Source organism: Halichoerus grypus, chromosome 8, assembly GCF_964656455.1.
Source record: "Halichoerus grypus chromosome 8, mHalGry1.hap1.1, whole genome shotgun sequence".
NCBI lineage: Eukaryota > Metazoa > Chordata > Mammalia > Carnivora > Phocidae > Halichoerus > Halichoerus grypus.
Genome location: NC_135719.1, coordinates 29,348,047 through 29,365,098, shown reverse-complemented (window position 1 = coordinate 29,365,098; position 17,052 = coordinate 29,348,047). Strand labels below are relative to the sequence as shown.

At 37.4% G+C, this 17,052-nt stretch overlaps 1 pseudogene; it reads right to left on the bottom strand.

Moving 5' to 3' along the window:
• Positions 1-16,184: 16,184 nt before the first annotated feature.
• On the bottom strand, positions 16,185-16,447 carry LOC118554939 (heat shock factor-binding protein 1 pseudogene; annotated as a pseudogene).
• Positions 16,448-17,052: the final 605 nt, after the last annotated feature.

The window sequence follows — 17,052 nt, the reverse complement described above, 5'->3', positions numbered from 1 at the left end:
TACCAGCTACAATCCCTTTTTAATTGGTTTGATATTTTAAAGTCTGTACTGAGCACTACAAATCTTGAATTAAATGAGGAAATTAATTTTACTTACCCTTTTGAAATAAGGAAAAATAAAAATCTCCCAGAGGATTATGTGAGATTTCAGATAAACACAGAATAATTTATGAATGAAGATGAACAAGAAATGGGAAAAATTCTAATGGCTTGGAATACTTTGTTATCTGGTGTCAAAAAAAAAATTTTTTTTTTAAACCATCATGTTGAATCTCATGCCAGGGATGGCCAAATCTTTTATCAGAGACTCTGGAATTACCATTACCTGATGAAATGGCTTTTCAGTACAATGAATTAGTTTCTCCTGTAGGTATTGATTCAGGGTCTTTAACAGTTGAGGATAATGTGTCTCATAGATCTGAGTCTTAAAAAAGTGATTCATAAAAAATTAAAAGAATCTGTAATGGCCGGCAAGTTTCTTTTTATAAAGAACTCCTTTTGTGTCCATTTTGTTATCTTTACTCCAAGAAAATCCACCGCATTATATGATACAATCCTATTGAATTTTGATTTTGAGAGTGAACTAACTTTTCCCGGTTAACGGGGTGCTGATATCACCCCCTCTTTCCAGGGTTTTAGATTATTTTCAGACCGGCCAAATTATATGATTAGTGATGGAACTCAGTGTGATTTTTTTATAGTTTTTGAGGATAAAAATGAGTTTTGTACTCCTTACGTGAAAGACAGCAATGCTGACTGATGGTTTTAGAAGGAGTTTTTTAAAAATGCAGGACTATTATAAGTGGAGAGATAATACAGATATAGCCATACCTTATAATTTTATTTAGTTTTATTTATTTACTTATATTTACTAAGAATGATTTGCCTACAGTTATACAAGGGGATATGATTTCTAGACAAAATAATATAAATATTTACCAAAGCACCCATGCTCTGCCAATTCTCTGCTCTGTATTTGTGTTTAGAGCAACAAAAACAGAAGTGTCCTATGACAAGTTTATGCCAGATCCTCCCTGGTTGGGCATATTGATCTTGATAGTTCTGAACAAACATCATCTCAGAGAAAAAGAGAACAAAAGATTACTAAGGAATTTAGCAGCCCTTTTTATGCTACTGTTATTGGATCATTGGAATACTCAAACTTAAAAAGAGTCACTTGATCATTCCCTGTATTTGAGTCTGTTTTGTTGTTTATTTAGCTTGTCGCTTTGAACAAACTGGTTGTTGCCAGAGGGAAGTGGGGAGCGGTTAAAATAAATAAATAAGATTAAGAGGTACAAACTTCCAGTTATAAAATAAAAAAGTCACAGAGATGATAAGTACAGCACAGGAATATAGTCAATAATATTGTAATAATGCTTGCTATATGGTGACTACACTTATGGTTAGCACTAATGTATAGGATTATTGAATAAATATGTTGTACACCTGAAGCTAATATTTCAATACTATACTTCAATTAAAAAAAAGTGTCACTCAGAGAAGTATTGTCAGAAGAAATTGCCTTACAGGAAAAGCAGGATTTGAAAAGGAAACCAATTATGTTGATAAAGAATTGTGTCACCAAACTAAAAAGAAGCAGCTCTTCAAGATATTTGTAGCCACTAACCAAAATTTTCTGGTAGACATTTTCAAGGACCATAACTATTTCTTAGGATACACAGTGCATTTTTTAAACTGTGTTCTTGAGAAGAACCCCATAAAAACCATTATAGCACAAGAGTTTTTCACTAAAATGTGTCACTTCTGCATAGAAGTCTAAAGAGAAAAAAGGAAAGAAAGAAACTGAAATTATATTTACTGGATTATTTCCCTGAGGAAGATGGCTACAGGGCAGTGGGCTTTCCAGCACCGGGAGAAGAGAGGATAGAGCCACAGAACGGCAAAGCAAAAGAAGCTCATTGAGTGGGGAGTGTGGGGGAGGCAGGCGTGCTGCCACATTTAATGCCCACCAGGGAAGCCCCCAGCAGCAGATGAATGGAGTCATCTGCCTGCTACTGCAAAGTTCTTTGAGAAAGTCAATGCCTCCTTGCTGCCACGCAATATTTCAGACATCCATGGACTACGTGAGGACAAAGCAAGAGAACACTGCATGTTAGTGTTGCAGCAAAAATAAGAATTTAAGAAGAAAGGTGGTCATATGACCTCACTGTTATGAGGAATTCTTAATCTCAGGAAACAAACTGAGGGTTGCTGGAGTGGTGGGGGGTGGGAGGGATGGGGCGGCTGGGTGATAGACATTGGGGAGGGTATGTGCTATGGTGAGCACTGTGAATTGTGTAAGACTGTTGAATCACAGACCTGTACCTCTGAAACAAATCATATATTATATGTTAAAAAAAAAAAAAAAGAAGATGGCAGGAAGGGAAGGATGAAGGTGGGGAAATCGGAGGGGGAGACAAACCATGAGAGACTATGGACTCTGAGAAACAAACTGAGGGTTCTAGAGGGGAGGGGTGTGGGGGGATGGGTTAGCCTGGTGATGGGCATTAATGAGGGCACGTATTGAATGGAGCACTGGGTGTTATACGTAAACAATGAATCATGGAACACTACATCAAAAACTAATGATGTATGGTGATTAACATAACATTAAAAAAAAAGAATGGTGGTAATTCCTACCTCTCTCTGATTACAACGAGAGGAAAGCCTAGCCGGGGAGTAGTCGTTGTCATTGAGCCAGTCACCAGTAAATTCCTCCCAACCACAGCTTCAGGCTCTCCAAAATTCGACCACGCTGCTCCAAAGTCATGCTGAAGTAAAAGAAACTTCCTTGACTTAGAAATGTAGAGAATTTAGTAGAGAAACCAGTCCAGATTGTATCTGTATCCTGAAAAGACTTTTATGACTTCATGTTACATATGACAAATTCTATCAACATTGCCTTAACACTGAGCAATTGATTTGTATGGTCCAAATGGTGAAACTGTTTTCAATAAATGAATGAATTAACTGTGAGACTATTCATTAAAATGTAATATTGCAGCTATCAGTTGGGGAATACATTATAAAAATTTTAGCCAGTATATGAGAAACAAATGTTTTTATTTGTACTATAAAGAAAAAGTGATTCTGCTGTCAACTCTGTACATTTTTATTGAAATTTTTTGTAATTTGTTTTTTTTAATTTCTTATAAAACCAATTGCAAATTATATGCTTACTTTAATAAAATACTTCAGTCACCCTTCTGCCCCACTGCCAAATGGCTATTTACGTGTATGCCAAATAGGCATTAAATTGTCCTTGAAGACCAGAAGTTTGCTTGGTCAGCCAATTTGCTTCCTTAGGTTCGGCTGACTTACCAGGGTCTTCCATAGCCACCCCTGAAATGGTTTAGGGGTGCGTGTTAGTTTCCTAGGATTTTTGTATCACAGAGTCCCTTAAACAACAAAAATTCATTGTCTCACAGCACTGGAAGCTAGAAGTCCAAATTCAAGATGTCAGCAGTGTTGGTTCCTTCTAAGAGCTCTGAGGAAGAATCCGTTCTATGCCTCTCAACTTGACTGTCTTCCTGCTGTGTCTCTTCACATTGTCTTGCCTCCAAATGTATATAGCTTTGTCTCCAAATTTCCCCATTGTATAAGGACAAGAGTCATATTGGATTAAGATCCTTCCAGTGACCTCATTTTTTCATTCTTATCTCCAAATAAGGTCACATTCTGATGTACTGGGGGTTAGGACATTAACATATGAATTTGAGGGGGATGCAGAATCCACCTATAACAGGGTGAATTCCCCTTCTGGGAGCTGTTCTACCCATACTATCCCAGGCAGAGTACCAGGATCAGGGAGCTGAGGAATCCAGGGCCCTTATTTGCCAGGCTTGCATTTCTCTCCTGCAATGCAATCCCCCTGGAAGTCCTACTGGCTGCTGGTTGAATTCATCAAGAACCTCCCATATCCAGTGACTGAGGCCAATCTCTTTGCATGAAAATATTTAAGTGTGCACCTGCCCTCACAGTATTTCTAGCTACAAGTGTGTCTCTGTCCACTCCTCATGCCCTAGATGAATGAATTCTACCCCTCCCTCTGCGTCTAACTACAAGGAAGGAACTACCAGCCTCCACTTGCTCAGTAGTCAGCCTGTGGCAGGCTGTGTGCTAAATTCCTTACAGAAAATGTTCCCCTTTTGTCTTCCTTATAAGCCTAGGAGGAAGGTAATATCTGTTTTATAGGCAAGAACACTAAGTCATAAAGAAATTAAGTGATTTGTTCAAAGTATGTGTTTAGCCTTCCATCAAATGGACTCTCATATCCATCATACTTTTTCATTTAGTAGAGACAAAATATCCCAGAACATGGAAGGGGAGTAGTGCTAAAAGAACAGAGAAGTTAGAGAGGAATTTCATGAATCTCCAGGATTAGGACCAACACCCATGTTTAAAAATAAAGAGTATTCCATGTTCCCAGTAACATTATTCACAATAGCTAAAAAGAGGAAGTAACTCAAGTGCCCATCGATGGAAGAATGGATGAACAAAATTTGGTATGTACACATGGAATATTAGTCTTAAACAGGAAGGAAATTCTGACACCTGCCACAACATGGATGAAACTTGTGGACGTTGTGTTAAGTGAAATAAGCCAGACACAAAAGGACAAATACAGTATGGTTCCATCTATATGATGTTCCTAGAGTTGTCAAGTTCATTGGACATGGAAAATAGAATGGTGATTTCCAGGGTCCAGGAGGAATGGGGGACTACTGTTTAATGAGTATAGAGTTTCAGTTTAAGAAGGTGAAAGGGTTTTAGAGATGGATGGTGGTGATGGTTGCAAAACCATGTGATTGTACTTAATACCATTGAACTGTACACTTATAGACAGTTAAGGTGGTAAATTTTATGTGTATTTTACCACTATTAAAAATGATTTTTAAAAAAGAAAAAAAGGGCACTGTTTCCAACCCATACACTTAAAACAATTTTGAATCTGTATTTCCCTGCAATGATATAAAAAGATCTGATCAATCACTCAGAAAGGTCTACCGGGAATTCTGAATTTCTATAGTAAATAATAGCCTTGAGACAGAAGCAGGGTTTCTGTGTGCATCTTCAGTAAACATTTGGGTAACACATCCTTGTTTCACTTAAAGGCCGTTTTAGGATCCATTGGTTGATGTGGGTTGGCACATGTATGCACACTCCTGAAGAACAGCTTTAAGGTGTGGGTTCTGGGACTTCCCACTACAGTTAAGTTCTTTTTTTTTTTTTTTAAACCAGCCTCTGCACAGGTGAGTCTAAGTAAGACAGGTGGTGATAGGTAATGGAAATGACCAAGGGAACATCCACTGACTCAGCCCTGACCATAAAATGAAAGGGTGCTTGGATTAAGGACATGGTTAGTCCTGGAAAGGCTCACTCCCTAACCAAGAATGGGGGCAGAGGGAGGACCTAGGCACACCTAGAAAAAGGCTCCCCATCAAGTACCTCTTTCTCTCCCAGCCCTTCTGCTATGACCACCAAAGTTTAGCCCTCATAAATTTTTGTCTGGCTTATTCCTCACAGGTCTCTTCCTTTCAGTCCTAAAACATTCCTGTGCTCTACAAATTGAAGTCAGTGTGATGATTATAATATGTAAATTGAATTACAGTATCCCTCCACTTAAACTCCTCCCTATCCCCCATTTTGCTATGGGACATGACTGAAAACCAATGAATTCATGACAAGGTCTGCTCCTTACCTATTCATCTAGCCTCTGCTCTTACCAGTCATCACCCTGACATAGACTTATGCAAAATTTATAGTTTACAGCACTGGCAAATGGTGCTCTGCCGACCTGCACCCCAGGCTCCTCCCCTTTCTCCCACCAGCCACTTTCAGCTCAGCCATCAATCTTTCCTCTGCTATGAGCCTCCATTAAAGACTGCAGTTAAGTTTCTCTACTTACCTTGGTCCTTGAAGTTCCCTGGTTAATGATGAACTCCACTGCCCAGCTCTGGAAGGAGAGCCCCTTGAGGTTTGGCCAACTTCTTTTTTTCTGAACTTCCTGCCCCTGGCATGGTGCCTGCTTCTTCATGGGATTCCGTAAACAGTGCATGTTGAAAGAACTGTGCTATTTTTGCCTCTCATTTAACCCTTACAAAGCTTCATTGATTTTTCATTGTGCACCAGGCTTAAATCCATCCTTCCAGATGTCCTCGCAAGGCACTACTATAGTGGTATTGCACAGACCTGTTTTTGGAAGAACATAGGATAAGTCAAGGACTTTTCAACATTCATTATCTATTAGGAATCTGAATGAACCCTCTGTGGGACTTTTCAGATGGGTTTTACCCCATGTTCCTCCATCTAATTGGGTAAGGAGACAATAAGGGTTAAAGGAAATTGCCAGATTGAGAGAGTAACAGGAATTAGAAGTCAGGGAAGGGGCTTAGGTATAGCAGAGACAAGAGGATGATCAAATTTAATGTTTTCCCATGACAATATTAATAATTACATTTATGACCTGCAATCTTTCTTTACTCTTTCTATCTAAAAACAACAATGGCAACAGAGAATATTTTGTCATGATGATGATGATACTTACTATTACCATTCAAACTTGCAGAGGGCTGTTTTCTATCAAGTCCTAGCTCTATCATTTGATTGCAACATAAGTAAGTGGCATTGGGTGAGTTCTCTGGTCCTCCAACATCAATACTTCATGGGGGATTAATCCAAAGGATGATTTGTTGTTGTTCATTTGTTTCCTATAATGAGCACAAACTCCCTGCCACATTTAAATAAAAGCCCAATTACATCTCCATAGCCAAAAGTGCTATTATCTTTTTGTCTGGCTATAAGAGTTGACAAGTTTCCTATTGCTTTACCAAGTTTAGAAATAAAATTTTTCTGATAGAGGTTGCATAAAGTAAGGTCCACTCTGCTTTGCTTTTTTTTTTTTTTTTTGGAGGGACCCAAGACTTTAATTATTTTACCCTATATTGCTTCTTACTTTAGAATATGGTCTTTGCATTTCCCCCTCTCCTTTTTGGACATAAGTGTAAAAAGAACATTAAATATGACTAGGCAAAACTGAAGAAAATTGCATCAAATCAGTTGAAGAGAACTGAAGTATGTTTTTATGGGCTACATGTTTTTGGAGGAGATACACAAGGCTGACAGCCTAATAAAAAATTAATACCGTGTGCTTACCCACTTGCTGGGGGATCTCAAGGTCTTCTGCAACAAGGATGCACCTGGGAACTGCCAGGACAGATTCTCAATTATTAATTACCAACTGACCTCTGTATTAGGGCATCAGTGCATCGGTCTCATAGTTGTGAACTTACTGGTTTCATTTCTTCCTGCAGAATTTGATTTTTAAGAATTCAGTTATTCTAGGGAAAAGAAAGCAAATAACTATCTCTAGAGATTAAGATTTTTTCTTCATATTTTGAGAATTACTCTAGGAGCAAATGATAGAGTTTATATTTTTTCTCACTATGTTTAGTGCGGTCAGTTCATCTTACAGAAGAGGAAGCTAAGGTCTGGAACCAAAGCCAGGTGACCACGTGCAGGTCTGGTTATAAATGACTAGTGAACTTCAAGGACCACAGTAAGCAGAGAAACTTAGTGCATGTTTATTTGATGTTTATAAAAATAAGCTTTAATTCTTCTTTTAAAAGTGGGTCAGACTAGTTTACTGCTCCTGATTTCTTCTAATCTTATCCCTCCTCCATTTCATGTAGGGGAAACTCAAGGATAAGGACCAGAATTTATTCATTATAAAACTTAAACTGACATTATTTAAAGATGACTTTTCTTACTCTTACTCTTCTTCAACACTCACCAAAAATATATATAAACAACAGCAAAAATATATATATAAAGAAAAAGATATCCATCTTAAATAGAGAACAAGAGGTATCCATTCTATAAAACAGAAACATAGTTACAATTTTATTTTTTTCCTTAAGATTTATTTATTTATTTATTTATTTATTTATTTATTTATTTATTTTGGAGCAAGAGTGCACAAATAGGAGGAGGGGCAGAGAAGGGAGAGAGAATCTGAAGCAGACTCCACACTCAGCATGGAGCCTGACACTGGGCTCGATCCCACAACCGTGAGATCATGACCTGAGCTGAAACCAAGAGTTGGATGCTTAACTAACTAAGCCACCCAGGTGCCCCCATAGTTACAATTTTAAAGAAAAAGAGGGTTTTTTTTCTTTTTCTTTTCTTTTTTTTTTTTAAATATTTTATTTATTTATGTGAGAGGGAGAGAGAATGAGCAGGGGGGAGGGGAAGAGGGAGAGAGAGAAGCAGACTCCCTATTGAGCAGGAAGCCCGAAGAGGGGATCAATCTGAGGACGCAGAGATTATGACCTGAACTGAAAGCAGACACTTAACTTACTGAGCCACCCAGGCACCCCCAACGAAAAGCTTTGACATCTTGACTGGAGCTAGGGTGTTAATGAAAAGTTGTCCTCTGTCATCTGAGACCCCAAGCCAGCCTAGCCATGCTCTGCCACATTTGCACTCCCACCTTCTCTACTAGCTGAACACGGCTACTGTCTGTTCTCTTCAGAGATGAGTCATACAGAGATAAACAGCCTGAGCCTATGGATAAAGACTGCTATCAAGCAGCAAATCAGCTGCATCCTTGGATGGAGGGAGTAAAGACAAGACAAGAATATATCAAAGACATACATCACAAGGGCCATTATCCAAGGAAGCAGAGAGGAATTCTGACCAACAGTTCTTCGTTGCTGCCAAAAATATTATGTGTAGCAGATAGCATGTGATGTCCTTGAAATAAGGGCTCCTGTAAAAGTTAGGATGCTCAAATAACAGGCCAGGTGACAATGGGAGAGGATGTGAACAAAGCTTGGGAGTTCAGAGTTTGGAAAAGAGGGAGAATACTGCAAAAATGAAAAATCTGTATGAAGCAATGAAAAAAGATTTAAAAAAAAAATGAGGAGGATGATACAATTAGGTCTCAGCAGACAGACGTGGGGGAAATCTCATAAACTAAGTATGAAGACCTAGAGAATTTTGAAAATGCTTTTAGAAAAATAATGGCAGAGAAGCAAAAGATGCAAGGGTGATGCAGCTTTCACCCTGCTGTTTTAAACCTCCAGCCTCCCAGTCCACATCGCTGGCCTTGGTGGGGCAAGCACTCTGCCTGTCCTCATTGCTGTGTATCTCTTCTTGGATGAAGCTGTTTTACTGGAATTGACCTCTCTGCTCTCTCTGCCAGATAATATCCTTTGCTTTCCAAATATTTTCATAAAGCATTTTCTCTGGGAAATCTTCCCCGTGAACTCTGACCCCCATGCCTTCAACAGGGTCAGTGAAAACAGTTCATCTCAAAGTTCCCTTCCTGCTGTGGTTCAGTGGCCAGCAACAGAGTTGCCTTTGACCTCCCCACCACCCCTGGCTCTGACCCCTGAGTGCAAAGAATGTCATTCCTCAGGAGAGATGGCATTTTCTGCTCTGACATTTTCTTAACATGCTTCATGTCAGGGCACCAGTCTCTCTCCACACTGGTCAATGCCGTCGCCATTGTGGTTCTTATCTAGAAAGAAAACGACTTCAGTTTCATTTCAGACAAAGGAGGGCTCCTTATGATTAAAAAAAGTATGATTCTCAGTGAAGATCTACCAGTCATGAAAACCTGCACCTAATTATACAATATCAACAGTTAGAAAACAAAAGCTATAGAAAATACAGGGAAGACTGGTAGGGGACTTGAATGCTTTGCACTTGGTCCTTGAGAGGGCAATGTTGCCACCAAAAAGACTAGAAAACATTTAAATCACATAATTGACCAGGTAAATTATTGATCAAGTAAATTATTATTATTTTTCTTTTTAGAGAGAGAGAGCGTGCAAGTGGTGGGGGAGGGGCAGAGAAAGAGAGAGAGAATCTTAAGCAAGCTCCACACCCAGCACAGAGCCTGACACCCGGTTTGATCTCATGACCTTGAGATCCTGACCTGAGCCAAAACCAAGAGTCTGATGCTCAACTAACTGAGCCACTCAGGCGCCCCTAAGTAAATTATTATTATTAATCAATGTGGAGTTCGGAATTTATATACATAGTGAGGTGTACTCTGTATTACATATATAACTATCAGGTGAATTATACTACATATACTTATTTCTATGTACATATATGTATAGACACACATGTATAATTCACTGATAGATACATATATAAACATATACTTATGTGTGTAAGGTATGTGTGTATATACATATGTACACTCAGACTATAGAGACTGTACTATCATTCTTCCACACTCAGACTATAGGGAATGTAACATCATTATTCCAGGTGACCAAACATACACAAAATTTGACCATGTATTAAGCCACAAAGTAAAACTTAATAAATTCCAAAATGTAAAAGAAAAATTGACAAAACATTTTCTGAACCCATTACTGCGAAACTAAAATCTTACAGCAAAAATATCAAATACAAATATCAGAAATAGCAAATAAAATCTCTTGGATTAAAAAGTAAATTAAAACCAATATGATACAATATAAAGAAAATGATAATGAAACATATATCAGGCACTATGGGATCCAGCTATAACAATGCTCAGGGTCAAATTCATGAAATACAACAAGATTAATTGGAGCAGAAAGAAACCATTAGTAAGGATATAAGATTTTTAAAATAATAAAACAGAAATAAGAAAATTGTAGAACCAAATTCCAGAATCAGATTCTTAAACCTAATTAGTTTTAGTTAACATAATCAAGGGGAGGGGGAAAAAAAGCAGTTTTTTAATACCAAAAAAGAGAACATTAATAAGTAAGACTAATTGGCTCAATTTCATGAAAACGTATGGAAAGGGGCACCCGTGTGGCTCAGTTAGTTAAAAGTCAGACTCTTGATTTCCGCTCAGGTCCTGATCTCAGGGTCATGACCTCAGGGTCCGGAGATTCAGCCCAGAGTCAGGCTCCATGAAATTATCTTTCTCTGTCTCCCTCTGCTCCTCCCCCTGACACTCTCTCCCTTTCTCTCCCTCTCTAAAAAAAACATATGGAACAACCTGAATGAACTAGATGATTTCCTAAGAAATTCTTGGAAAAATACCAAAAATGATCTCAGGAGAAACTGAAAATTCAAATAGAACAATTTTCATAAAAATTTAGAAAATTTTTCAGTAAGTAAGTTATTCAAACAACAGGCCCAATTACTTACATGGAGAAAACTTTACCAAATCTTTAAGAACTGCATAAATGTTATATTTAAGCCATTCAGAGCACAGTAAAAGAAGGAAATTTTCTTAATGAAACAAACTTTATAATTATCTCAACCAGATAGCACAAAAAGATACATATCCATCTTTATCATGAATATTAGTGTAAATGTCCTAAATAAAATATTAGAAACAGAATCCAGCAGTATAGAATCATACAGCAATACCAGAATGGTTTAATGCTGCAAAACCTATTTATCTAATTTATTATATATTCAAATGATGTATTATATTAAATAAAAAATGAAAAAAGCCATCTCTACAAATTCCAAAGATATTTTAATAACCTTCTACATTTATTCTTGGTTTTAAAAATGGACTTTTTAAAGAAATCACAACTGATGAAATATATATATCAACCTCAAATCCATTATTATTATTATAATGGGAGAACACTGAAGCATTCCCATTAAGGTCAGGACCCAGATTAGGATATTAAGCATCGTTACTGCTATTAAACATTGTTATAGGGGCCATAGCTGAAAAATTTAGGAAGAAAGAAGGCATATGGAAGCTGGAAAGGAAGAGGTAAAGTTATGTTTGATTGCGATTAGTATGATTGTATACCTGGATAACCTAAGAGAATCAACTGATATAAAACAAATAAAAAGAATTTGATAAAGGAGCTGGATAATATGTATTTATTTATTTATATTTATATTTATGTTTATATATTTATCTCCATCTGCACACAACAATTATAAGTGATAATAAGAACAACAGAATTATAAAACAAATAAAAAGAATTTGATAAAGGAGCTGGATAATATACATTTATTTATTTATATTTATATTTATGTTTATATATTTATCTCCATCTGCACACAACAATTATAAGTGATAACAGAACAACAGAATTATTCAACATTTAAATAAGAAATCTGTAAGACGTTTATGAGGAAAATTGTAAAGTGCTCTTGAGGGACTTAAGTCTGAAACTGAAACAAATGGAAAACCATACAGTGATGTTGAATTGAAAGAGACAGTAATCAGATGTCAATTACATTAAGCTGTATTTGAGATCCAATAAAAGATACCAATAGGATTTTTCCTTTGGAACCAGACAAGTTGATTCTGGATTTTAAAGAGGAAAATGGAAAAGGAAAGTAGTTAGGAAAATTCTGGATATGAAACATAATGAGGGTGGAAAATCCATTAAGATATTAAACTATATTATAAATATACCTTAATAAAAGAGTGTGCTACTAGTCCACAAATCAAGAAATCCACAGAACAGAATGAAAAGTCCATAAATACTGCACAATATATAAAGGCATTTAGTCAGTTGTTATGGCAACATTTTAAATAAGTAAGAAAAAATGTATTCTTCAAAATATGATGTTGACAATTTGTATCTATAAGGAAAAAAAAAGTTAGAGTCCTAGCTGACATGGCACACAAATAAATCCTAAATAATCTAAGTCTCATATCCTAAGAGAAAAAACATAAAAATACTAGAAAAGCAATGACATTTTCCATTAAGAAGGTATCTTAAACTATTACACAACACTCAAAGCTATAAAAGTATTGATAATTTTGATGTTGAAATGAATATGATAAATTCTGTTTAAAAATAAATAATTAAAAAGGCAAATGAAAAACAGAAGCATAATATTTGCAACTTTTGTGACTGTTAAAGAGTGATATATATAGTCCCATAATATATAGAGTACCTACAAATCAATAAGAACAAAGACCAAATGACCAATAAAAGTGAACAAAAGATAATAAAACATTAAAGCGCATAGTAAAAGAACACAACAACAACTGTGCTTCTTTTATGAGTTAAAGATGCAGACTAAAACCAATAATACACAGTTTTTGCTTATCAGATTTGATAAACAATTGTAGAAGTTACGGTTTATACACTGCTGGTAGGAGTGCAATTTGGCATAACCACTATAAGAAACAATAAGGTCCTGTCTTATCAGAATTTAAAAGTTCACGTACTCTTTGACTAACGCATCTTTTTTTAATAAATTCACATTTGACTAAATGAGGTATGAACATGATTATTCTTTGCAACATTGTAATAGAAACGTATCAGTGATGCACATATATCCACCAATAGAGAGCTGCTGGCTTGAAGAGCAGTGGATCCATGTGATTTAATATAAAGCAAATTAAAAGAACAAAGCTCTACATATACTGCAAAGGAATGAAGCAAGTAAAAAACAAAGTGAGAAGGTGCAAAACAATGTATCTGGTGTGAGCACACATACTTAGAAGTTTGAAGACCCAAGAAACCAATCTTCTTGAGAAAAGAACACTCAGAAACAGATGGGGAGGATGACCTTCTTTTCACTACAGACTTGATTTAAAAAAAAAAAAAATTGCACCATGCAAATGTTCAGTTTAAAATTAATAAATAAAATGGCTATTGGAAAACTCAGTGGAGAAAAATACAAGAAACATGATAAATGCCCACAATGCTTGGGGTTTATGACCATCTTTCATTAGTTCTACTGCACCTGCTGCTGTTTATTTCTCAATATACATGAGTCTGTCATGGTAATGCATGAAGAGAATCTCCAGCAGGAGGGCCCGAGATGGAAGAATCAGATATATGAAGGGACAAAAGAGTATGGGAATAAATGAGAACAGAAGTGAGGCCAGAAAGAGCATGAGCATAAGATAGTAGGCAGGGTACCCAGCCATATCGAAAATTTTGGAATTTGCTTTAAAAGTCGCTGAAATGTTCTAAGCAGCATAGTGACAAAGTCAGATTTAGTTTTTAAAGGGCATTCTTTTTTTTTTTTTTTAAGACTTTATTTATTTGACAGAGAGACAGCGAGAGCAGGAACACAAGCAGGGGGAGTGGGAGAGGGAGAAGCAGGCTTCCCGCTGAGTAGGGAGCCTGATGCAGGGCTCGATTCCAGGACCTGGGGATCACGACCTGAGCGGAAGGCAGACACTTAAGGACAGAGCCACCCACCCAGGTGCCCCAAAGGGCATTCTTTTTTTTTTTTTTTAAAGATTTATTTATTTATTTGACAGAGAGAGACACAGCAAGAGAGGGAACACAAGCAGGGAAAGTGGGAGAGGGAGAAGCAGGCTTCCCACGGAGCAGGGACCCCCATGTGGGGCTCGAACCCAGGACCCCGGGACCACTACCAGAGCCGAAGGCAGACGCCGAACGAATGAGCCACCCAGTGCCCCCCTAAAGGGCATTCTTAATGAAAAAAGAAAAAACAGACTGGGGGGAAATATTTATAATATGGGTAAGAAAAAAATAGTTGGTAACCAGAAAAAAAAATTTAAATCCTGGAAACAATGCAGTTAAGTTGGATAGAAGACATAAATGAGAAATTCAGAGAAAAAGACATATAACTTAAACATCGAAAGGCCTAAAATTTCATGTGCCACCTTGACATCTTTGAACCTCATGGGGCCCCAAATGTCTAACTGTGGGTTCCCCTGCCATCCAGTGGAAAGGCTCCTAACCTCACTAATTACCATTTCAGCTAGACCAGATGTACTCCACCTGGTCCTACTGGCCTTCACTTCCCTGCCAGCCCATGAAATTATTCAAAAAAGTCAATCGCATCCTCTGAAAAGCTTGTCTCCCACAGCCCCCCTGCAGCCCCATGTGGACCTGTGTGGTATTCAGTGTCTTCCTCCCCAAGACCATGAGCATATGTGAACAATAAACTGCTGAGAATCTCTTCTGCCCAGGGTCAGGTGTCATCTGTCTCATCCTATTTAATTAAGACAGAGGATCACTCCCTCACCAATGGAGAATATAGGCGGTGATCAGAACAATTATTTCATTTGTAATTAGAGAAACATTTACTGAAACACCAACGTGGGATTTTTTTACCCAACAGATTCACAAAATATGAACAATTGATAGGAACCTGTGATAGCAATAGTTTGGATGGGCATATAAATTTGATGTTTTTTTTTCCCTTGTGGTATCTATTAATATATACATATCCTGTGACCTCTAATTTATCTTCTATTTATCTTGTAGAAACTTTACTTAGATGCACTGTTGATGGCAGAGAAAAAATGGATAGGGCTTAGAGGTCCACCAGTAAGATAATAGTTTGATGAATTTTGATACAACCAACTGTATTTAATTCTTGTGGACTGGTTCAGTCATCATCATTTCCGAACTTCTTATATGTTTCCCTGTATTACAGAGGTGGAAAAGCTCAAAACTGTATTTGTTAAGCTCCTTGATTACAAGTATAACTTAGGTCTGTGAATTAGATGTGCTCGTGTGTGATTTGACTTTGTGTCTATGTTAAGTGAGATAGAGGCAGCATGAAGCACCATTACCCTCATACTTAATCTCTTATATTTGTTATAATATATATTTCTTCTTCTTCTTCCTCTTCCCCTTCTTCTTCCCCTTCTTCTTCTCCTTCTTCTTCTTTCTTCTTCTTGTTCTTGTTCTTCTTCTTGTTCTTGTTCTTGTTCTTCTTTTTCTTTCTTTCTTCTTGTTCTTGTTCTTGTTCTTCTTTTTCTTTCTTTCTTCTTCTTCTTCTTCTTCTTCCTCTTCTTCTTCCTCTTCTTCTTCTTCTTCTTCTTTCTTCTCCTTCTCCTCCTCCTCCTCCTTCTTCTTCTTCCTCTCCTTCTTCCTCTTCTTCTTCTTCTTCTTCTTCTTTCTTCTCCTTCTCCTCCTCCTCCTCCTCCTTCTTCTTATTAATACTACTAAAGTCTATAGTTTACTGAGATTTCCTCAGTTTTTACAGAATGTCTTTTTTTTTCAGGAACTGCCAAAGTTTTAGTGTTTAACATTTAACAGCATGACTGACCAAGGTCCAAGATGTGGAGTTACCATGTTCAAGAAACTGGGGGGAGACTCACTCTATAGACTAACTATATAGTATGTGGTAAGAAGAACGCACACTTTAGAAACACTATCTACACATAGCAGTTGCTTCAAAAATCCATTCAGTCCTCTCTTGGCTTATAAAAATGGTGTTCTGGACTTCAGTGTGAATTAGCTGCCTTCAACTCTTTGGTGTGGAAGGGATCTTGTTTTCACCCTCCAGCTCTTTCACCCAGCCTATGTCATGAGGTCGCTAATGTTTTTCTCCAGGTCGTCAGTGCAACTGCTCATGTCATCAATTGTTCCAATGACCTGGTCAGACGTGGTCTGAAATTTATCTTGCATCTGTTGCAGGAGTGTCTGCACCACTGAGGTGAGATCCTGCAAGGCCTTGGGGTCAGTCTCAGCCATCTCCCCAGTTCCCAGCTTGACAGCGAATTCCAAAATGTCCTTTTCTGTCTTAGAATTTTGTTCAGGATCCCACTTTACATTTACTTGTCATTTTTCCTTGGGCTTTTTCTTGTCTTGTGGCATAATTCTCAGAATTTCCTTGTTTTTAATGATCTTGACAGATTGGAGGAGCATTGGTCAATTATAGGATGTCCTTCAAATGGAATTTGTCTGAATTTCTTTCTCATGATCATACTGGGGTTGTACGTTATTGGAGGAAAACCACAGAGGTAAAGTGCTGTATTCATCACTTCATATCACGGGTACATACTATCAACATTACCTATCACTGTCAGTGTTGACCTTGATCACCAGGCTGGGGTAGTTTGTCAGGTTTCTCCACTGTAAAGTTTCTCTCTCTTTCCCATTTTTCATACTGTTCTATTTGAAATGAAATTACTGTAAATCAGCTCACACTTAAGGAGTGGGGATTTAAGCACACCAGAGTGGTTTCTCTACTCTAAAAATCCCCTCCACTTCATCTATTCAACCCCTCCCCACTCCTGGGATCCTGAAAATCACTGATCTTTTTATTAACTCTATAATTTTTCATTTTCCAGAATGTTATAAATTGGTATCATATGATGTTTAACCTTCTC